The sequence below is a fragment of the Bubalus bubalis genome, chromosome 13 (genome assembly GCF_019923935.1).
Source record: "Bubalus bubalis isolate 160015118507 breed Murrah chromosome 13, NDDB_SH_1, whole genome shotgun sequence".
Lineage (NCBI taxonomy): Eukaryota > Metazoa > Chordata > Mammalia > Artiodactyla > Bovidae > Bubalus > Bubalus bubalis.
In genome coordinates, this window is record NC_059169.1 from 69260240 (window position 1) to 69284836 (window position 24597).

A 24597-nucleotide genomic window follows, 5' to 3' on the forward strand; every position below is an offset into this window, starting at 1 on the left:
GTGAAAAAAAGGAGGGAGTGGATATACTAACAAGTTTCCCCAAACATTTGACCTAGGAAAAGAGAGTGACTTTTTTGCAACAACAATGATCTGTACATGCTTTGCTGTTGTTGTTTAGTCGCTCAGTCATGTCAGACTCTTTGTGACCCCGTGGACTGTAGCCCTCAGGCTCCTCTGTCCATGGGATTCCCCAGGCAAGAGTACTGGAGTGGGATGCCATTTCGTTCTCCAGGGATCTTCCCAGCCCAGGGATTGAACCAGCATCTCCTGCTTGGCAGGTAGATTCTTTACCATTGAGTCACCTGGGAAGCCCCCTGCGTGTGCTTAGGGAAAACTAAGTTTTCTGTTGTTTAATGATGACTGTGTTGAAAACAAAAGTAAATTGAAATGCTGCTTTTCTCTTCAAGTTTTAGCAGAAATGGCTTTAGATTAAAAAAAAGAGAGAGAGAGAGTATAATGTATCAGTTCAGTTCAGTCGCTCAGTCATGTCCGACTCTTTGTGACCCATGAATCACAGCACGTCAGCCCTCTCTGTCCATCACCAACTCCCGGAGTTCACTCAAACTCATGTCCATCGAGTCAGTGATGCCATCCAGCCATCTCATCCTCTGTTGTCCCCTTCTCCTCTTGTCCCCAATCCCTCCCAGCATCAGAGTCTTTTCTAATGAGTCAACTCGCCACATGAGGTGGCCAAAGTACTGAAGTTTCAGCTTTAGCATCATTCCTTCCAAAGAAATCCCAGGGCTGATCTCCTTCAGAATGGACTGATTGGATCTCTTTGCAGTCCAAGGGACTCTCAAGAGTCTTCTCCAACACCACAGTTCAAAAGCATCAATTCTTCGGCGCTCAGCTTTCTTCACAGTCCAACTCTCACATCCATACATGACCACAGGAAAAACCATAGCCTTGACTAGATGGACCTTTAATGTATACATGTAACTTATTTTATGAAGGAATTGTAAACTGGGTTTGTATGGTAAGACTATATCTAGCCCCTCTGCCCATGGTGTTTCTCAGGCAAGAATACTGGAGTGGGTTGTCATTTCCTTCTCCAGGGGATCTTCCCAACCCAGGGATCAAACCTGGGTCTCCTGCATTGCTGGCAGATTCTTTACCGTCTGAGCCACTAGGGAAGCCCCGTTTAAAAAATTAGGTGATAGTAATAATCAGAGCCTTCACAGGGTGAGCTGCCGGTTGACATCTGGATTTTGGACTCCTCGTCCCCAGAACTGTGAGAATACAGTTTTGCTGCTCTAAAGCTCCCAGTTTGTAATAACTTGTTGCAGCAGTCATAAGAAATGAATACACCTGGCATATAAGCGCCGGGATGTCGTGCATGGCGATATCTCCAGTGCTGCACAAGCCTGGTACAGAGCAGCAGCCCCGTAAATGTCTGATGAATGAAGACATACAAGTCACGTGGTTAGTCCTCTCAGCTGCTTTGTTTGTGCTTTCATGGAGGAGTTTGATTTCTCCAGAAATCCCCCAAGTCTTATGTATCTTTTGGTTAATATCTAAATTCAAAGAAAAAAGTTAAAATGAGGTGAAAGTTGCTCAGTCGTGTCCGACTCTTTGCGACCCCATAGACTGTAGCCCGCCACACTCCTCTGTCCATGGAATTCTCCAGGCAAGAATACTGGAGTGGGAAGCCATTCCCTTCTCCAGGGGATTTTCCCGATCCAGGGATTGAACCCAGGCAGATTCCTTACTATCTGAGAACAAAGTTAAAAAGACAGTATTAAGGGTTAAAACAATCAGCACATTTTGATCAGGTGTTGAGTTTAAAAATTATGCAGCTATCATTCAATAAATGGTTAATAACTATGATGATCATCATTAATAACTATGATGGCATCACGGATTCAATGGACATGAACTTGGGCAAACTCTGGGAGACGGTGAAGGACAGGGAAGCCTGGCGTGCTGCAGTCCATGGGGTCGCGAATAGTCAGACATGACGTGCTGACTGAATGACAAAAGAACAACCAGGATGATCATCTTAATAGTGACTGGGCCAGCCTAGGACACTCAGAAGAGTAGGGTCTTTACCCTAAAGCTGCATAAAAGTGCCTTTAAAGGCACATTTTAAAACTTTATTATTGTGGACTATTTTCTTCTACAGCCATGGCACCATCATCATGCTTAAGAGAAGTTTCTACTTTTTGTGGTTCCAGCAAAATTTGGGGGACACTTTGCCATCTTGGAGCCAGGGTGTGTGTGTGTGTGTGTGTCTCATTTCATACCATATAGCACCTTGAACAAGAGTGACGCTTGCATCAGGACAGTTTGAGGGTATCTTCATAATACTGAGAAAAATGTGTGTCATCTGATAATTTCTTTGTTGGATCTCCTTAGACACTGAGCCCTCCCATTCCCCTGGATTCTTATGTTTGTATGCTCTTTAGCAATAGATTTCTGGAAGCATATTTGCTTGTGGAATAAAAATAGGGGCCATGTTGAGGACTTAAGCAGAGCTGGGCAGACAAGTGACAAGGTCATACCTACAACGCTTTCTCTTGTCCCTAAATACTCTCCTCACTCTTTTCTTTGCTTTTCTGGAAGCTCTGCCAGGTACCAGATTGGCCTGATCCTACAGCGTTTTGACCACACGCCTTATGCTCATACAGAAGCTATCTTCGTGTTCCTCTAGCTGTGTTTTTTTCTTTGGCCTCCTCAGGATCAGTTCTTTTCTCTCACTTAACTGCTCTTACTCTTTTTACAGCTTCTCCCCAAAGTGGGTTAGTTTCCTTGGTTTAAATGAAGGCCACTAAAGGGTAGGAAATCATTCAGTTACTTGTTCTGTGCAGAACTCAAGACTATAAGAATCACATCTTTCACGTCCAAAGAGTCTCTGAAACAGTTGGCCCCATTCTCCATTGTTCCTCATGCTCTGATTTCAAATACTTATGCAGTAAATCTATCTCAGAGGAGTGTCAGTTCTGTGGATTCACGAGTTCCAAGACACGTTAAATTCAGCAGAACTTTGAATAAGAGGTATTCTGCATAAACTGGGTATCCGCATCAAGGATCCCAGTGTTCCTTTCTACAGCCAAAAAATTACCACCGTCCTGGTTTCAAGTAGCTCACATCAGAACCGAAAGTTGAGGCTGTTGTAGTCCTGGTGTATGTTACCAGAGAGCTTGCTTCTATCTCATGCCTTCTGTGCTGCACTCAATGGAAGTGATATTTAAAGCTGAGCCCTGGTTTATAAATTTCTATTCTTATAGACAAGTTCATACTTACTCCACACTTACAGTCATAAGTCAGGAGACACTTTCAAGGTTGACAGGAATCTTTCCCAGGACAGAAGTAACACTAATTTGTTCCTCTTGCCTGGATAAAGACTTCGTTATCATCATGGCTTCATTTTCTTTTTCCTTCAGGAAGCATTATGAAATGTCTGTGGAGTGTAGAGGGTATCTGATGGAAAAATAAATTCACAGGGATCTGAGAAACATGTCGCCAAAGACAGTGTTGGCTTAAGTTGTTACAGAGAGAAGAGATGAGGTTACATAAATGCCCTTCCCTTTCCTGCCTGTGTAATCTAGTTCTAGATGTAATGGAGGCATTTAGGGGCACAGCACATGCTTAGAACGTGTGTGTGTGTGTGTGTGTGTGTGTGTCTGGGCTAGAGGAAGGGAGGTCAGGGGAGGAAGAATACCTGGGCCTGGTGTTATAAGCCTAAACACAAAGAAAGCAGTGGGATAATTTGGAAGATGAAGAAGTCATCAAATGAATTTGATTGGTTTATTGATTTGATCAAATGAAAAACATAGGGCTTCTCACACTTGAAACCTTTCATGCCGTTTGATTATCTGCATATAGCTGATGTGACAGCTATTTTATACACAGTCGCACTGTCCTCAAAATCTGTCTCCATCTCCTCTCACCTCTCAGCCTCTCGCTAGGTCTTGGACCATCGTGCATAGATTTTGAGGTCAAAGGAACTCATAAAGTTATTAACTGCATAATGTTTTGTATCTAAACATTCTCATATATAACTAAAGTTAAGAACTATTGGTCTTTGATTCTTTTCTCTCGATTTTTCTTGGGTTTCCTTGCCTCTCTTAGAGTCTCAGTTAAATAATTGTTAGACATCTATTTCCTGTGTAACTCAGAATTGAACTAAATGTGTATATAGTAGGAATACTGTTTATACTCCATAGGGTAAGGAGTCATACTTAGAATGTGAATAAAGCTCTTCTATCCATTTTCCTGTCTGCTGGCAATTTTGATCGAAAGACAAAAAGAATAAGATAAACCTTGCTGATGCAATTTTCTTCACACTTTTGTTTGTTTGATTAAAATTAAATAGTTGATACAATACCTATACTACCCTATATTATGAAATTCTATGCTTCTTATGGTAGCCACTTCAAGAATATTTCCTGTTTTGAAATTAAATTTTTGAATTTTCCATTAAAAAGGTAGCAATGTTTTTCAAGTATCAGAAGTGCTTAAGTTAATAGGGCTGGAATTACTGCCATGAGAATGTTGTTCTGCTCCTGTTCCCAGATCTTGCTTCTTCTGGAAGAAATATTGCAATGTCAAGTCACAAACATTCACAAACTTAGGTGCAGCCTAAGGAAATGGCAACCCACTCCAGTATTCTTGCCTGGAGAATCCCATGGCGGAGGAGCCTTTGGGCTACAGTCCATGGGGTCGCAAAGAGTCGGACACGACTGAGCTACTTCACTTTCTCTTTCTAAGTGGGTCCATGGGCTTATTTACTTCAAATTTAGCCAAAGGATCAATAAATATACATTCTTATCTAACTTGGGCCTAACTCTAGTGCAAATCAAATTTAGCCAAAGGATCAATAAATATACATTCTTATCTAACTTGGGCCTAACTCTAGTGCAAATCTAGTCTAGATGCAAGAGACAATGGGTCCATTGTTTCCAGGTGTTTTGATGACTGAAACTGCTCAATAGTTGATCTAATTAGTATGGAAATTATAGGAAGAGAGTTGACAACAAATCCAATCAATTTAGCAGGAGTGTGTGCGTGCATGTATGTGTATGTGTGTGCGTGATTTCCTGTATCAATAAACATGTGATTTCCAAGTGTCCCCTCACACTTTCCTTTACCCATTTCAGTAGTTTAATATCAATAGGTTGAAAAGATCTTTGAGTGGAGGTATTTTTCTATTAACAATGCGTGCAGGCTAAGTTGCTTCACTCGTGTCCAACCTTTCGCAACCGTATGGACTGTAGTGAGCCAGGATCCTTTGTCCCTGGGGTTCTTCAGGCAAGAATAGTGGAGTGGGTTACCATACCCTCCTCCAGGAGATCTTCCTGACCCAGGGATTGAATCCATATCTCTTGTGGCTCCTGCACTGCAGGTGGATTCTTTACCACTGAGCCATGAGGGAAGCCCTCTATTAATAATGAAAGTGAAAGTGAAGTCGCTCAGTTGTGTCGACTCTTTGCGACCCCATGGACTGTAGCCTACCACTTTCCTCTGACCATGGGATTTTTCAGGCAAGGGTACTACAGTGGGTATCCATAAAAACAAGAAATTCCAGGATGACACCCACTGAAAGTAATGATTACATACGTAACATGTTCCTAAATGGGATTTTTGAGTACTAGTTATCACATCATAATTTTCCAGAGGTCTTTTCATTAAAGGTTTTAAAACTGTTCATTGCAAATAAATGAGTTTCTGGGAAAATGAAGGTGGCCCTTGGTAAAGCAGTAAAACTAGTGAAGAATAGAGTTTGCCAAGTGAAATGCTCAGGAGCTTTTATATGTATCCCGATAACTTGTTACATACGCATCCACTTATTTTTAACCTTTTATTTTAAAATAATTATAAATTAATATATTATTCAAAGACTGTAGATTCATATAGGAAGTTGCCAGATATATTGCATGGGGTCTCATAAACTCTTCACTCAGTTTTCCCCATGATGACATCTTATATGACTATAGAAAAACTATATCATGCTATAATTCCAGATTTTGTGATGCTTACAATGTTTTCCAATTTTTTGGTAACATTCTTAACATTCTCTCTTCCTAAATAATACTTTTTGGCTTAAAAAAATAGCAAAAGCAGGAAACTGACATTGGTACAGTGGTACTAACCAGATTACAAACATTATTCAGTTTTTATCAGTCTCTACATGTACTGCTGTGTACAGTAGTAATTAGTAGTCCTATGGAATTTGATTCTAAGTAGAGATTTCTGTAACCACTACAGTCAAAACAGAACAGTTCCAAGACCTGTACTCTGAAAACTATAAGACACTGTAAGAGGAAAGAAATCAAGACACAAACATATGGAAAGATATATCATGTTCTTAGACTGGAAGAATCAATATTGTCAAAATGATTATACTACAGATTCAATGCAATCCCTATCAAATTACCAATGCCATTTTCTGCAGATCTAGAACAAAAATCTTCAAGTTTGTGTGGAAACATAAAAGATCCCAAATAGCCAAAGCTATCTCGAGAAACAAAAATGGAGCTCTAGGAATCAGGCTCCCTGATTTCAGACTATACTATAAGGCATAGTAATCAAAATGATGTTTCACTGGCACAAAGACAGACTTTCAGTGGAATAGGACAGAAAGCTCAGAGATAAACCCCTGAGCCTATGGTCAGTCATGGCATCCAGTCCCATCACTTGATGGCAAACAGAAGGGGAAAAGTGCAAATAGTGACAGATTTTATTTTCTTGGGCTCCAAAATCACTGTGGATGGTGACTGCAGCCACAAAATTAAAAGACACTTGCTCCTTGGAAGAAAAGCTATGACAAACCTAGACAATGTATTAAAAAGCAGAGACATTACTTTGCCAACAAAGGTCCGTATAGTCAAAGCTACGGTTTTTCCACTAGTCATGTATGGATGTGAGAGTTGGAGCATAAAGAAGGCTGAGCGTCGAAGAATTGATGTTTTTGAACTGTGTAGTTGAAGAAGACTCTTGAGAGTCCCTTGGACAGCAAGGAGATCAAACCAATCAATCCCAAAGGAAATCAACCCTGAATATTCATTGGAAGGACTGATGCTGAAGCAGAAGCTCCAATATTTTGTCCACCTGATGCAAAGAGCTGACTCTGGAAAAGACCCAGATGCTGGGGAAAATTGAGGGTGACAGGAAAAGGGGGCAACAGATGATGAGATGGTTGGATGGCATCACTGACTCAATGGACATGAGTTTGAGCAAACTCACAGAGATAGTGAAGGACAGGAAAGCCTCACATGCTGCAGTCCACTGGGTTGCAAAGAGTTGGACATGATTTAGCAACTGAACAACAATGGTCAATTAATTCATGACAAAGGAGGCAAGAATATACAATGGAGAAAAAAGCAGTCTCTTCAATAAGTCGTGCTGGGAAAACTGGACAGCTGCATGTACAAGAAAGAAATGAGAATTCTCTAATACCATGCACAAAAATAAATGCAAAATGGACTAAAGACCTAAATGTAAGACTGGATACTATAAAACATAAATTGCAGCAATATCTTTTTGGATCTTAGAGTAATACAAATAAAAACAAAAATAAACAAATGGGACCTCGTTAAACTTATAAGCTTTTGCACAGCAAAGGAAACTATAAACAAAAGGAAAAGATAACCCACAGAATGGGGAAAACATTTGCAAACAATGCAAGGGATTAATCTCCAAAATGTGCAATCAGCTCATGCAACTCTAAAGCAAAAAACAACCCAATCAAAAAATGAACAGAAGATCTAAACAGACATTTCTCCAAAGAAGACATACAGATGGTCAAAAAACACATGAAAAGATGTTCAGTGTCACTACTGTTAGAGAAATGCAAATCCAAACTACAAGGGGGTATCATTTCACACTGCTCAGAATGGCCATCATCAAAAAGTCTATAAAGAATAAATGCTGGAGAGGGTGCAGAGAAAAGGGAACCCTCCTACGCTGTTGGTGGGGATGTAAATTGACACAGCCAGTATGGAGAACAGTATGGAGGCTCCTTAAAAACTAAAAACAGATCTACCATGTGATCCAGCAATCCCACTCCTGGGCATGTATCTGGAGAAAATTACCCTCAGAAAATATACATGCACCCCAATGTTTATTGCACCACTGTTTACAATAGCCAAGACATGGAAGCAACCTAAATGCCCATTCACAGAGGAACAGATAAAGAAAATGTGATACATATATAAAGTGGAATACTACTCAGTCATAAAAGAATGAATAATACCATTTGTAGCAACATGAGTGGGCCTAGAGGTTTTTCTACTCAGTGAAGTTAAGTCAGAGGAAGATAAATATCATATGATATCACTTATACGTGGAATCTAGAGAAATGATACAAATGAACTTATTTACAAAATAGAGTCACAGACTTAAAAAACAAACTATGGTTACCAAAAGGGAGTTTGGGATTAATATATATACACTACTGAACTGAACTGAACTGAACTATATACAAAATAATCAGCAAGGACATTTCGTTCAGTACAGGGAACTATACTTAATGCTCTGTAATAACCTATATGGGAAAATGATCTGAAAAAAATAGACTTAAGTCATAAACCACTTTCCTGTACGTGTACAACTAACACAACATTGTAAATCAAATGTACTCCAATAAAAAAAGACAAACTGTTCCATTACTCCAATGAACATGCCAATAAACATTCACTTATATGAAAAAAAAACATAATTTATATGACTAAATTAAAGTTCAATTTACTTGCAGGAACTACATTAGTTCTCAAAAATATACATATGGATGGACAGATGGATGGATAGATGGTCTGGTTGCTCGGCGCTCCACCAATATTGGTCCGTTTAACCAGAGACTAGATTGGTTTGTAGAGGAGAGCTAAGGACTCATGGAGTCAACTTCTTTTTGTTTCTTTTTCTTGTCTTCAAAATTCATTTTCTAAATAAAAGAGTTTTGTGAAACCCATTCAATGTTCATATCTGGACATTCTGCCAAGTTGATAAGCTCTTGGTGACAAAAATGACCGCCATGAAAATCTTCATCAAAATCATCAAAGTAAGAGCGTTCTCTTACTTTGGGTTGACAGAATGAAATTTCCACATGTGAACTCTTTTCTTAAATCCGTATGACAAAACCATGAGGTAAATATTTCCAAATGTGCCTCTGTCCCTTTAAATGAATGCATTTATTTTCACTTCACAACAGACCCCTTCAAATATGATAGTCGTGGCAGCGACCTCGCTCAAATACACGCAGAGCCAGTCTTTTCCCTTCCTAATGAGTTTTTCTGCATCTTAAACTAGACTGTAAAATACTGCTCATTTGGTCTTCTATCAGGTGTGGATGTCTGCTAATTTAAAAACTTTCCATGTTGAAGTTTAATTTAAATATATATTGCTTAAAATGTCACTTTTGTGTTCTTTTTGTCATTCTAGACATTAAATATAGAAGTTCAAGGTCTTTAATGTAAACTGGTTGTTCATTTCCAAGACCAAAATATGACATTTGCTATTTCATTTTAAAATTGGTAAGAACACATTTATAGAAAGAAATATCTCCTAGAAATTCTATTTCAAGCTAATTAGAGAGAAAATTGGTATTATTCATATAAAAAAAGTAAATCATGGAAAATAAATAGAACTTACACAAAGTAATGCATATCTCATAAAATGGCTGAGCCATAAAACACAGCACTTCTTTGTTTTACCATGTAATTTCAGGATCTCTTCAATATTTAAATCAAAGACCTCTATCATTTACCCCAAAGTGTTTACATATTCTTATGTTGGATAAAAATTATGGAGACTTTTCAGTTGTTAACGTGGATAAAGAAATGGCCAGCCACTCTAGTATTATTCCCTGGAGAATTCATGGAGAGAGGAGCCTGGTGGGCTATAAGTCCATAGGGTTGTAAAGAGTCAGAGACTATTGACTAACGAACAGTTGTTAAAGGGAATATATTTAAACTCAGAGTTATCCTTCTTTCCAAGGCTTGCAGCAATTTGGGTCAAACTCAGACGTATCAGTATAAGTACATTTCACATGACATAGCTATCATACCACCGATCTGAAGAGTTCTGATAACTGTAGATTACTCTGAGAATAAAAGAATTCATTTAGCTTTTTATCTTTTAGAGAATTTGGCTTGTCACCTGCAATAGGTTGAATCAAACTTTGAACAGATGTTTTAAGGTATATATATATATTTTTTCTCATTCATTCTATAGCTTTTGCTATGTTCAAGATTTTTCTCCATTACTTTAAATATCTACTTATCTATGAACTAGAGTTACACATGTAAAACTACATACAACTCTTCACGTATATCAACAAGCCACATACACCCTCAATCCCAACTGTGACTGATTGAAAAGCATTTGTTTTTAATTCTGCAGGCTGAAGTTTATGCCTTTCTGCTGAACTGGCTGATTGTGGCGTCCTGTAATAGACCTTAGGTCCTTCATAACTGCTTTTCTTGTGCTCAGAAGTAAACTGTTTATCTCACCATGGCCTTTCTTGCTCTTTACCCTACATCTTTTGTTTTTTGTTGTTTGGTCATTAAGTAGTGTCTGACTCTTTTGTGACCCCACAGACTGTAGCCCAACATGTTGGCTCCTCTGTCCATGGGATTCTCCAGGTGAAAATACTGGAGTGGATTGCCATTTCCTGATCCAGGGATTGAACCCATGTCTCCCATGTCTCCTGCATTGGCAGGTGGATTCTTTACCACTGCACCACCTACATCTCTATGTACAGACAAAAACTTATCTTTGAAAACATCATCTATGTGTATATACCCAAATAGATTTTCTAGAGTTCTAGCATAGAGTCAGCAGCTGTGAGGGGCAGGAAGGATGTTGAACCCCACTATCCTGTGGCTTCACCAGGAGCTTCTCAGAGCAGGTGGGCCCATCCAGCCCAAGGGGTGTGCCTCAGGTCTGAGTTCCTGCAACCCGCTAACCCCTGCCCTCCTCCAGATCATCAGGCCAGTTTCACATTCTTTTATTTACATCAATTTTCAAACAGCAATTCTATTGAAAATAGGGTTCCACTACTTAAAAAACAAAAGTGAAAAAACAACAACACACAAATACCGTAAAGAAATGAATAAAAAGCAAGCCAAAAAACAGATAAACATCAATTTTTTTCATCTTACAGATTTTTTAAACACGAGGCCAGAGAATCTGGGCAACTCTTCTACAGGTACAGAGACCAATCCAGTTCTCCCGACTCTTCATTCAGCCTTCCTGCTATTAAGCCTCATGGCTAAAACACAGGCTGTTGGAGTAGCTAGTCTTTCTCTACTTGGCTTGGGGCTACCAGGCCATGTGGCTCAGATGAATGGCTGATGATAGGTGAGAGGGGCATTAATGCTTAGCTCCCTGGAGGGGGTCCATTTTCTCCATGGGCCTGACCACAGAGTTCCCTGCCAGGAACTTTTCACAAGTGAGCAGATTTCCCTCTCAGAAATGCCAGTTGTTACAATCCTTTCTGGGATAGAAGGTTCCAGCCAATGATAAGCATTGCTGTTAAAGAGGAAGGAGTCTACAGAAAAGAGAGAGGTTATAAGGCTCCAGTCAGGACCACCATGGGTCCACAGAGGCCCAAGTACACTCTGTTAGAGGTCTGATAGGGCCACTCCCTCCCTCGATGGTCTTCCTCCAGGAACCTCTCTGGTTGCTTCCCTTTCTAAATGCTTTCTCTGGGTCCTTGACATTCAGTTTCTGCCTGCATTCTTCTATAAATAATCTGCTTTTTTTCCTGTTTAGAAGCCCCCTATAAAACACTGATGGAGAAGGCAATGGCACCCCACTCCAGTACTCTTGCCTGGAGAATCCCATGGACAGAGGAGCCTGGTAGGCTGCAGGTCCCATGGGGTCGCTAAGAGTCGGACACGACTGAGCGATTTCACTTTCACTTTCATGCACTGGAGAAGGAAATGGCAACCCACTCCAGTGTTCTTGCCTGGAGAATTCCAAGGACAGGGGAGCCTTGTGGGCTGCTGTCTATGGGGTCACACAGAGTTGGACACGACTGAAGCGACTTAGCAGCAGCAGCAGCATAAAGCACTGAAATTGCGGAATTTGTTTATTGGGGTCACAGCAAGTTTCTGGGGCCCTGACAAATAAAAGCATGGCTCTTCCTGGAAGGTGTTTCCAGCTTGCACACCAGTCACAGACACACACACACACACACACACGTATACATTTTCCTGCATGAAACCACCAGGAAGTCTATGTGTTTTCATTGGTACCACACGATGTCTTAAAAATTTTCAGAACCCTTTCTATAATACAGTATCACTACTTTAAAAAAATTAATTTCTAGGGTCAAGGTCATTAAAAAGAAAACATCATTAAGCTCTTTGAAATTCCACAGGGCTTTAAAGATTTAAGACTCTTGCGGTGTTTAATGTAAGTTTTGCCAAACTTTTAAATAAACTAAAAAATTCACAACAGTTGATTCCCCCCCCGGGCCCCTTTAAAACACTTACAGATTGCTGAGATATAGGTCGTGATGGATGACTGTGAAGGACTATGCACGGACAGCGTGCAACCAGACACCTCCTCTTTCTACAGTTCTTGGCACCAGAAGTTCTCTGTGGTCTTTTCCCTAATGGAGTGATTTCCAAATGCCAGTTGTGGGCCAGGGCCAGTTGTTGACATAGTCTTCAACTTCAGTAGTGAGACGAGAAGGACCAAGAAAAGAGACTGAATCGTCTCATACAGCTAAATGTATGGCAGGCTCTGTCTTCTATTTTCAGATTTTTATTTTTGCTTTTATTGCCTCTCTCTTTTGGTATTAAAAATGTTCATTTTTTACAAAAAGTGAGGCCCATGGATGACAGACATATTCTGTTTGGTTTAAAGGACCTTTCTTTTTATAAAATTAAAAGATGGAAACTCTGTATTGGTTTTAAAACCAATTTTACCTCTCCATGAAATGTAAAGTCAGGAAAACATTGCTGTTAGGCTGGGTCAGACCCTAAGACCAGGAGTGAATGCCTGCAACCACTGAAATTCTTCAAAGAATGTAAATTTTATTTTATTTTTTTTAAGAACTTCTTTTCCAGAAAGTATAGAGAATAAGGATGGTAAATGGTCCATCACCCTCTTTTCCCAGCACTTATAGCAATTTAGATGGTCTGAATGCAGGATTGTTCTGAAATGTGAGACATGAAAGCTGCCTCCGTTGTTGAACTGTTCTTGTGCCTGCTGTCTCAAAGGACCAGGCAGGGGTGACACCGTGTCACTAACAGAGTCCCCGATGTGCTTACTTTATCCTGACAAATATGATACATTTTCTTCTTGTAGTGAACAAACATTGTTTATGCAGCTGTGATTCCTTAAATGAAAACTGACTTTCAAGCCTGATGTATCTTTGTTTCGAAGACATTTTTAAAGGAGAGCTCTTTCCTGCATTTGTAGAGGGAGTACTTTTCGAGGCAGACTCTGCCTAATTAGGAACAATCTCATGCATTCGATCGGAAAGGAAGAAAGAAAAAAAAAAAAAAAGTCTGGCCTTGTTAAGTGTTTCCATCTTGGGTTAGAGGCCTCGTCTAAAGCAGCTTCTTCCCTGGCCCGAATGGCCTTCGCTGTGGAGTCTGAAGGTAAGACCAAATGCCTGCCCAATAGATCTAGAACAAACTCTCAGGAAATCTCAGCCCCTCAGGCAGTTGAATTCCCACTCCTCTGAGACCGGCTGAGATTATTTTCTGACTTCATTTAACTAGCCAGATGATAGCTTGACTGATAGGGTCATTATGTCCAGAGCAAAGTAATTTTAGAACGAAAATTATGCAATAGGTTAGACCACAGCTCAATTTTTATCACCCCAAATGCATACAGTGTCCCCATGTGATTGCCTCTGGGCTAAGGCTGAAAGAACTGTTTAGTCCCAAGGCGGCTATAATTTCTGGAATAGATTGAGTGAAACCTCTCTCTCTGTCTCTCTCTTTTTTTTCCTACTTAAACACATGGAAATGAATTTCTTAGGTTTTAGTTTTTAAATATCTGGTACAAGGTAAAAACTGCAGTGATTAATATTTCCTAGGGGGCCAGTGGTTGGTGAGGAAAAGTCGCCAAGCTTTATCTGACAGTTCATCAAGTTGCTATTATCATTTTCATGGTTGGGTCAGTCACGTAGACAAGCTTCATAACAGTAAATTGCCTGGGAAACTGGGAATTGATCCAATTTTTAAAAAGTCTTCAACACAAAGATTTTTGCTGAAGTGCCTTCTAATTTAAAATGTACCCCAGGACACCACAGTAGTTCCCTTTATGGCTTCTTTATTCCTCTGGTTATTGCCCTTGACTTCTCTATTTTTCTTCGGAAATGAAGATTTTTAATTCCATGATTTTATAGAAAAAGCACAATTTGCAAGAATATCAACAATTTCTCATTTGAAGACCTAATGCTATTCCTGATTGCTGGAGCTTAACTTTTGATTCCTAAACCCAGTTTTTAAATCAGTCATCCTTTTCACCCTTACCTACACCGAAATTGACTCCCCTTCCTGGAGTTCCTGTCTCACTTTTTGGTTCTCTACCTAGTCAACAGCAAGAGAACAGAAGAAATCTTGCATCAGGGTCTCCTGTCCATTCATCACTCTACACATGAATAGTGGGTGTCTACTATATGCCTCACATTGCTTTCGGTATTGGAGACACAGTCGGGTACAAGATAGATATGGAACTGTTCTCACAGCAATTACATGCAAGTGCGTTTCTTCCAAAAGACTCTCTCCTTGCATGAATTCCCCATGAAGTACCATTAATAAATACTTCATTAAAGTTTGCAGAGGGGCTTCCCTGGTGGCTCAGTGGTAAGCAATCCGCCTGCCAATGCAGGAGACGTGGATTCAGTCCCTGGGTTGGGAAGATCCCCTGGAGAATGAAACAGGAACCCACTTCAGTATTCTTGCTTGGAAAACTGGGACAGAGGAGCCTCGTGGGCTGAAGTCCATGGGGTCACAAAAGAGTCAGATGTGGCTCAGAGATTAAACAATAGCAATAACAAAGTCTGCCGAAACAGACTACTCTTAAAAATAAAAGGCAGAGAAGCAGACAGAAATAAAATACTGAATAGTATTTTGTTTGAAAAAGTTTTTGTCTCTCTGTCGATGGGATTTCTCCAGGCAAGAATACTGGAGTGGGTAGTCTTTCCTTTCTCCAGGGGGTTTTCTCGACCCAGGAAATGAACCCAGGTCTCCTGCATTGCAGGCAGATTCTTTACCATCTGAGCAACCAGAGAAGCCTCCTATTGAATTGTATAAATGTAACTAAAATTTCACTTCATTTTAAAAATTAAATTTATAAGTAAAAATGAAATTAAATTTAGGGAAGATATTTGGACACAATGGCTTTGGAAAATACGCAAATATATTAAAGTTCTAAAAAATTGTTATAATTTAAAAATAAGCCCAGTATGTAACTAAATAAGACTTAGATAGCAGTAAAATTTGAGGGTGAAGTTGGGAAGTGCTTTAAAGCATATTATTTCCATCTCTTTTTTAAAATATTTATAGCAGGGTTTTAAACTTCCGAAGTTTAAAACGCTAAATATCACTTTGAACTGTCCCATATAAGTCAGGATTTAGGACAACAGAAAATATAAAATTATAAAATTTCCCTTACTTATTTATATATTTAAAGATTTTAAATATGTGTTTATGTTTTCCACTGAGAACTAAATCATACCTAAAGAGAATTATAAAACTCATACAAACAATTAAAAAGAAAATGCCTAGATGTATTTAGGACAAAGACAACTAGTATGTTAGGATCTCTCTTCAATGACCAAAAGAGCCAGCCAAAGAGGCAAAAGAAAAACAATTTCTTGGAATATCATCTGAGGAATTCTAATTTTAATATGCAGAGCAAATTCAGCATTTTCTCATTCACTTCTCAGGAAAACCACCCCAAAACAGAAAGGAAAACAGGGAAAATAGTAATACAAAGCTTATCCTTTGTAAAACTAGGAAATAACAGAGACCCCAAAACAAAAAATGAGAAAGTCGTCTTCCAAAATCAGTGAGGGTCAAACAAGGACACGAGAGGCCCCACAAAGAAGATGCCCATGGGCGCTGAGCTGAGAAAAAGTTGTAAGAGTCTTCAGTGACACATATTGAAATGTAAACCCAACTTTTTACAACAGGAGCCAGCGAACTTTTTCTTAAGCAGCCAGATTGTAAATATTTTAGGTTTTGTAGACAATACGGTCTCTCTTGAAGCTACTCAACTCGCCATCATAAAGCAATATGTGAACAAACGAGCATGGCTGTGTTTTAGCAAAACTTTATTTATTAAAACAAGGAGCTGTCCTGTAGTTTATTGATCCTTATAGTAGGATTTCCTATACAGATCCTATAGATAGAATTTCCTCCTATATAGTAACATGGAGAAGGAATTGGCAACCTACTCCAGTATTCTTGCCTGGAGATCCCATGGACAGAGGAGCCTGGTAGGCTACAGTCCATAGGGTTGCAAAGAGTTGGACACGCCGAAGCAACTGAGTACCCATGGACGCTCAATATATTCCTACTCAAAATTTATATGAAATATTTAAATATATTAAAGGGCATTGAAGCAACAATGATATCCATTGAGACTATTTCACTCAACTTTTTATATCTATTGCAAATGTATCTTTTAAAACTTCTGCTTAAAATTCATCTTGACATAGTGGTGTTAAGGCAACATCCTGTTCCAAATGCAGGCACCAACCCAAATAACACAGGTTTGCTCTCCTAAAGTTTGGGTTTTGGCTCTGGTTTTCTTAGCAGTCGGGAACACCTGCTATATTATTTGCTTAGACCTTTCTGACCTCTGTTCAGTGGGACCAAATGGCAGTTATTTCCAAATCAGATTCTCCTCTTCCAATTGCTCCCTTACTGTAAGCTCCTGAGTGGGAGGCCTCCGTTAGTCTTCCATCAGCATCAGCAAGAACCTCAGTGTCTAAGGGGCTTCCTGGATTTAAAGGATGTACTGTAAATATTTCCAGACATATTTCCAGGAAAAATAGTAGGCTTGCGCATTTTTAGGGTCTAGAGATCCCCTTGTTGACTTTGCCTTCCATCTTTCCAGAAAACCATGGCTGGCTGGTTCCAAACCCTGATGACCCCCGTGAGGAGAATTACAGCCCAAACTTGGGGGCACTGATCTCACTGCGTCCTGGCAGATAATAAAGGCATTGATAACATGGTACCTGGCACAAGGCGAGTCTAGGTAAGTTTATTGTACTATTTAAAATGGAGTACCAATGCCAAAGTGAGTTTATAGCATTTAAAAGATAATAATAAATCAGTTGGAAACTCTGTGTGTGAGTATGCTTAGCTGTGTTCAACTCTTTGTGACCCCAAGGACTGTAGCCTACCAAGCTCCTCTGTCCGTGGGATTTTCCAGGCAAGAATTCTGGAGTGAGTTGCCATTTCCTTCTCCAGGGGATCTTCTCAACCCAAGGATTGAACCGGCTTCTCTTGGGTCTCCTGCACTGGCAGATGGATTCTTTACCACTGAGCCACCTGCGAAGCCCATACTGGAAACTGAGAAGTTATTAGTATCACCAGGGGTATAGATGGATCTAGATTTCTCGGATCCCTGTGAACGGAACCTTGACCGTCCAAATCTGGCAAGCAAAATAGTGCGACATCCTGCTTGGTGTGTGGCAGTACAGGGGCCTCGAGGCAATTCAAGGTCTATGGTCCCAAGATTCAATGTTGTTGGGCCAGAATTTTTCAGAATTTACACATGTAACCCCATGAGGTAGGTCCATACTCATTGAAAATTTCAATCACCATTGAAACGCTAGTTTATGCAAGCAAGGTGCCGGCGGGCCCAACCTGTGAAGAAAATGTGCAAGGCCTGGAGAGAAAGGGATTAGGTATTTCTACGCCAACCAGTGGAGGTCAGTGTTGAGTCACTGATCTCCTGTACTAACTGCATGCAGAAGTTACCACAGTAGACAAGCAGAAGTTACCTTGCTCCTAGAAGAAAGAGAAAAGACACTCCAAGATGAAAACTATGGGGCTGAGACACACGGCGAAGCGTAAAGAGCAGCTCTGTGCTGCTGAAGGATGATTGCAGGGCGTAGCCTCACGCTTGGGAGCTGCCTAGTGACAAGCTGTGTGGAAGGCTGAGCGTGTACCCAGAGCTGGCCCTGTCTTTTAAACTGACTACTTCCTGGAAGCTCTCTCAGCTGAGACATTCTGGGATCCCAAGAGAGCATGCTGATCTCTTCATTATCTCAGTAAGTTTTTAAAAACTAGGAGAGGCTGGAAGTTGCTTCCCAAGGGTAAACTTGCAGGCAACATGTTTCTTAGGGTCACGATCCTTATTTCTGTAAAGTTTAAAAAGCCTTCTCAAATATTCCTGCCAAACAGGGAGTCCAGCCCATTGCTGGCTCGCTCGTGGTCACTCTCTGGGTGGGCCACCCTGATTAATCTCTAGACATTGCCCAAGGAGAAATTGAGAGTATGAGGGAGGAGCCTGGGGTGGTGCACTCCAAAACGAATCCACTAACCTCGGAGGCGAGGTTGGGGGAGGCGGCAGAAAACTCCAAGAGGCCACTGATGCTCTTGTGTCTCTTCACCTCACCTCTCTTAATGGCCGTGCGTTTTATCCCCATCATTTGAGAATTTGAGGAACTGAGTGGAGTATTTATTCAAATCAAATACTCAAGCCCCTGGAGTTTCATTCAGCACAATCATTTTGGTTGTCATTATTAAAGTGACTTGGCTGGACTGGAGGCCAGGCAGAAGTTTTGGTGTGCAGGAAAGCCCCTTCATGTGGGTTTAACATCCATGTAGGTAGTGGGTATACCTTCAGATGCTTCTTTTTCTTCATCAAAGGGCCGCTAAGGAGGATGGACGGAAGCTCTCTCTGTTCATGCCTGGGGTGTTGTAGCAATGAGTTACTCACAGTTACCCTATCTGGCTGCTCTTTATTCCTCGGAGAGGGTGATTCTTGCACAAAGGTCCGACAAGCAAAGGGTAGTTTTTGAAATGGCAGCGGAAGGAGTGCTTTTTCTGATTTGGTATCCTTCTTTACATGCCTGTATGTTTTATTTTTAAAGACTTACAGTTTCTTTTTTTATGGCCAACCAGGGCTGAACACTGGTGATAGATATTTCTCTTCTGATGTGGTTTCCGTGTCCTTTAATCAGCAGAAGCTGCCCCTGTTCTTTTCCCACCGCAGTCTTCCAAGCGCCTATGCCTTTGTTCCTGCTCCTTTCTGTCTGCCGCACCCCTTGGTTTGTGTTCTCTACCACCTACCGCCCCCAAGGTAGCCAGCCATCTCTCCTGAACGGTGAAATTCCATTCATTGTTCAGACCTTCAAATGTCACCTCTTGCATAAGGCCTTCACTGTCCCTGCCCAGCCTTTTTTTTTTCCCTCCAGGCAAAATTAAATCATTCCCTGCTCATCCTCCCCCTCAAAGAGTGTTAGGGGCATTTTGATAGTGTATACACACATATGTGTGGACAAACAGCTAAATAAAAAAACTTAAGCAATGCAGGAGAGAGATCATCAACCCCCCTGTTGTTGCCATTGGGAGAATGAAGACAATGCAGCACAGGCAGTAATCACAGAGTCAAAGTGAAAGTCACTCAGTCATGTCCAACTCTTTGTGACTCCATGGACTATACAGTCCCTGGAATTCTCCCGACCAGAATACTGGAGTGGGTAGCCTCATCTCCAGGGGATCTTCCCAACCCAGGGATCAAACCTAGGTCTCCCGCATTGCAGGCAGATTCTTTACCAGCTGAGCTGCAAGGGAAGAGGAAATGACTCCAAAGAAGTAGAGAAATGAGGAGACAGTTTTTCTAGATCGTTTCTAAACAGAAGAATTTTCAACTGCTGTCCCCAAACCAGCGGGGCCTATAATACCACTCCCCTCCATAATAGTGCAGAGAAGAGAAGACAGTTTGGAGTAGTCATTTTATGGAGCCCATTTTAGAGGAGACCAAAATCATCTTAAGTATCTGCCTTTGCCCAGATGTGTGCAGTTTCAACCGGGAACGGGAATAGCCAGCACTACAGAAATGTAGTTGTTAAAGAATCTCATGTTTGGAATCTAAACTGTCATGTCAGAACAGCTTTTTAAAATTGCAGACAGAGTTCTCTGTAGTTATAAAATCACTCTGGGAGTAACTAATCTGACCAATCTTCCAGGTTAAGCTGGGACACGGACAAAGTGAAATAGAGAAGACCATCAGCAAACAGCACAGAACCGTGAAACTGAATACACGAATCCAGACAGGGACAAGGTGTGTTACCCGGCCGTTTGCGGTGCAGATTTTATCAGCGTGTTAGAGAAGAGGGGCATTGAGTGAATCCAGGCAGCAGTTATCTCTGTGTAATTTGGAGGCTGGAGGACACGTATGTGTGCGTGCAGAATAGAACAGTATCGTTACATCTTGGCCCATCTGCTGCCTCACTCCCAACCAGACAAAGCTCATTGTTTGTGGTTTTACTGACTCAGGGAGAGGATGTGTTAACCAAAAGCAGAGAAAGGGGAGCCTCGTTTGGCTTTTGAGTTTCCAAAACCAAAGCCCGGGAAAAAAAAAGCAGCGAAGGTGAAAAGTAGAGCTTCTGACTTCCTCAGCTTGGGTGAAAGAGAAGAGTTGGAGGGGAAGTAAAGAGTGCTTCCACAGGGGTGTGTTTTTCTGCAGCGTGGGTAAGGTGGGACAGACGCCCATGCAGGTGTGTGGGATCATGAGTAAGGGCTTTCCCAGCATCCTGGCAGGCAGGAAGACTCCAGAGAAGCAATAGTGGGGCTTTGACAGTCCCAGGGAGTCACTAGGACTCTAATGTAGGGAATGACTGGTAACACTGTCCTGCTTACAAGTTCTGTCATGACTTGGAGGAGAGATGGGACCTAGACAGCCTCAGAGTTTTTCATGCCTTGGTGCAGCCTGGGAGCTGCTGAATAATTTCTCAGGGGCTCAAGGATGGCCCACACCTAGCATAAGTAGGCTCCAGGCTGGATGAAGCCCTGCACGCATGATTGAGGGGCTGTGGGCTGAGACCCTGATAGATGGTGGCTATCACAGTGGAAGCCAGTATTATCAGGGGATGATGAAGAACCAGACATCCTCTGAGAGTCCTGGCATTGCCTGGGACCCCTTCGCCCACTCCACCCTGTCTCAAACTTAGGTGGAATCAGGATTTCCCAGGTTTCAGTTTATGCCCAATTTGGCCAAAAGGGCACTCAATTTTATAAAGTAAGGTGAGTAATCCATTTATTTTTGGCACAGAGGTTGCAGTGAGTTTTGTGAATTTTGGTGTTTCAGACAATTCCTTCATTCTTCAACCACCCCTCTGTTACACCATGAACTCCATGAACACCATGAAGTCATCGTCATTTTCCAAAGCCGAAAACAGCGTGACCCAGAAGCGGGGCTGGACACAGGAGGCTCTCCTAGGCAGGAATAAACACTCACGAAACATTGACCAAATGAGTTCAAGAATGTTCCCGATGGGAGGGGACTGTGGTTCATTCTTACAACTCTCTTGTGTGCCCCCCTTAGATTCTGGCAGATTTGGGGGTACAATCAGGGTTCATTCAATGAGGGAATGAAATAGTAATAACAACAAAACAGTAATAACAAGAAAGAAAAATGTGCCATCAGAGGGATGTTCAGTGTCCTCGGCATTTTCCAAACGGAAGTGAATTTGCATCTCTGACTGTTTTCCATAGTTATGTGTCTAAAGATCTGAGCAAGACAAACCCCTTTAATCTTTTCATTATCTTTTCCTGCCCTGAGAGTAAATAATTGCTACCGAATCCAAGTCCTAAGAAAACACACAAATACTTTTTAGATATGACTAAGAAGAAAGGAACACCTACTCTTTCTCCATCGCCCATTCCTACTTCAAAATGCTTTCTGATTCTCTTATTAAAATGCAAAAACTTGCAAAGAAAAAACTGTTTCTTTAAGTATTGCTCAGTGAGTAAAGCCTTAGAAGCATGATACAAAGTTCCTGTGTCTGGAGCCTTTATTATATTAGCATACTTCAGAAAAGGATTAGATGTCTCTCAGTATTGACTTTGGCTGAGTTTCCTCCCTCACGGTCCCCCGGCTACCACGACCGAGTTTCCTGCCCTGGACTCCTGGTGGGGGTTCTAACCACGGAGCCCCTGTTCCTGGGAGGAGGATTTGAACGCCAACTGCTTCTCTGGGGCTGAACCCAGGATCTAAACCTACTCTTTGGACCCACATCGCCACCTGCTTGTCCCAGAACAACCAACTCCATCCAGTGAACTCCATGTGCAAGTCCTACATCCTCTCAAACATGATCACGAACCAAGTCTATTTCAAAACCTGTAATGGATCCCCATTTTCTACTGCAGAACTCTCCTTCTGCTTGTCTGAAGCACATTCTGTCTAGAGTGTTAGTCAGGCTGGGCTAACTGCTTTAACAACCCATCCCAAATTTGTAGCTGCTTAACGTGCAGGATTCTACTTCTTGCTCACAACACAGTTCAATGCATGCCAGAAGGAGTGTGGGGGCTCTCCCCCAGGCGGTCTCTCAGGGACCTGTTTTCCTTCTGTCTGGTGACTGCTCTGCTCTTTATAGACGTCATCATCCAACCAGAGGCTGGTGGAAGGGCAAGGACTGGACATAGGAGGTTCTCCTAGGCAGATACTTCTCACTTCTGCTCAGTCTACCGACCAGAACTCGGTTATATAACCACCCACAAATGGAAGGTGTGACTGATTAACTTCCACCACCAAAGATACATAATTCCTAAAACTTTTAGGTCAAAAGTGTCTATTTATGCATAAGACAGATTGCTGTTGTTGTTTAGTCGCTAAGTCATGTCCGACTCTGTGTGACCCTGTTGACTGTAGCCTACCAGGCTCCTCTGTCCATGGAGTCAGTTGCCATTTCCTTTTCCAGGAAGGCAAATTATACCACCCTAAGTAGATCGGATTTTATTTTGTTGGGCTCCAAAATCACTGCAGATGGTGACTGCAGCCATGAAATTAAAAGACGCTTACTCCTTGGAAGGAAAGTTATGACCAACCTAGATAGCATATTCAAAAGCAGAGACATTACTTTGCCAACAAAGGTCCGTCTAGTCAAGGCTATGGTTTTTCCAGTGGTCATGTATGGGTGTGAGAGTTGGACTGTGAAGAAGGCTGAGCGCTGAAGAATTGATGCTTTTGAACTGTGTGTTGGAGAAGACTCTTGAGAGTCCCTTGGACTGCAAGGAGATCCAACCAGTCCATTCTGAAGGAGATCAGCCCTGGGATTTCTTTGGAAGGAATGATGCTAAAGCTGAAACTCCCAATACTTTGGCCATCTCATGAGAAGGGTTGACTCATTGGAAAAGACTCTGATGCTGGGAGGGATTGGGGGCAGGAGGAGAAGGGGACGACAGAGGATGAGATGGCTGGATGGCATCACTGACTCGACGGACGTGAGTCTGAGTGAACTCTGGGAGATGGTGATGGACAGGGAGGCCTGGTGTGCTGCGATTCATGGGGTCGCAAAGAGTTAGACACGACTGAGTGACTGAACTGAACTGAACTGAAGTAGATCGGGCAACAATGATCTAGCCCCACTCTTATTTGCAGTAATATTTTTTTCTAAATACAAGAACTGAAATATAAGTGAACAGAGATCAATCGATTTCCAGCTTATGTACCTGATCTCAATTCTGTAGGCTGCTTTAAAATAATTTCATTTTTTGTGGGGGTTAACATTTTAGATTGCTGATAGAAACTTTTAAACTGCTGAAAGAATATTTAGATAACATTTGCTATCTATTAATGAATTCAATAGGAACCCAAATATGTGTAACACACATGTAGTATTGAATGGTTCAGAAAGGAGACTATAAATACTTTATCATTTGAGTTGAAAAATACTGAACAGGACAAATGCCATGTTCCTTCCCAGTCTAGCCTGAGCTCACTCCTTCAGCATCATTTTTCTCTCTCTCTTCTAAGGAATCGAGCTGAGAGCTGGAGCAAGGATAACAGAGGTGAGGGGCCACATTCCACTCTCCATTTCCTGTGAAGCTGCATTTGTTGACTGAGACAGCAGGCAAGTGCCTGGCCAGCAGGTAATGACCATGGTGGCATGGCCTGGCTTCAAGGTAAATTTGCTTCTTTGAAGTTACTGTGGGCCCTAGTCTCACAGCCAGGGACTACGGAGAGAAGGACACTAAAAGCCAGGAGGATCTGTTTGGTTTAAGAAATGTAGAACCCATTGACCACAGGCTGATTTGCTTAGGTCAGCCTCCTCTAGGAAAGCATGTGTAGATCTCCTGTAGATGATACAAGCTAGCCCATCTCTAGCTTTTGGTTAATCTTTTAGCTAATGGTGAGTCACAAAGCAAGCCAAGGACATCTCAGCTTGGGACCATTTTGCATGGTCCATTTTTTTTTTTTTTTATAAAGGCATGAAAGATTAGATTTGTTTTTAATAAAAGAAGAATTAAGTTAGGCAGTGACAACACATTCCCAGTGCTCTGGGTTTGACCTGACAGTTATCTATGAAGAGATCAAATTAATGGAACAAGGTAAGATCTTCCAAGGTTTGTGAGAAATTCCCAAATAAATTCTGTTCCCTCATATGGGAATCAGTGTGGCAAAAGAACAAGAGTCTTCTTGTCCATTCCAGACAAACTCTGGCGTTTTCTA

General features: G+C 41.4%; 1 long non-coding RNA gene across 2 annotated transcripts; it reads left to right on the forward strand.

The window, feature by feature from the left end:
* Nucleotides 1-17677: 17677 nt before the first annotated feature.
* LOC102411634 lies at nt 17678-24397 on the forward strand. Of its 2 annotated transcripts, none has more exons than XR_328003.3 (3): nt 17678-18190; nt 20114-20208; nt 23902-24397. It is a non-coding gene; the product is annotated as an uncharacterized LOC102411634 (long non-coding RNA). The 2 variants fall into 2 exon arrangements; XR_006543919.1 differs by lacking the exon at nt 23902-24397 and adding an exon at nt 21235-21900.
* The last annotated feature ends 200 nt before the right edge of the window (nt 24398-24597 follow it).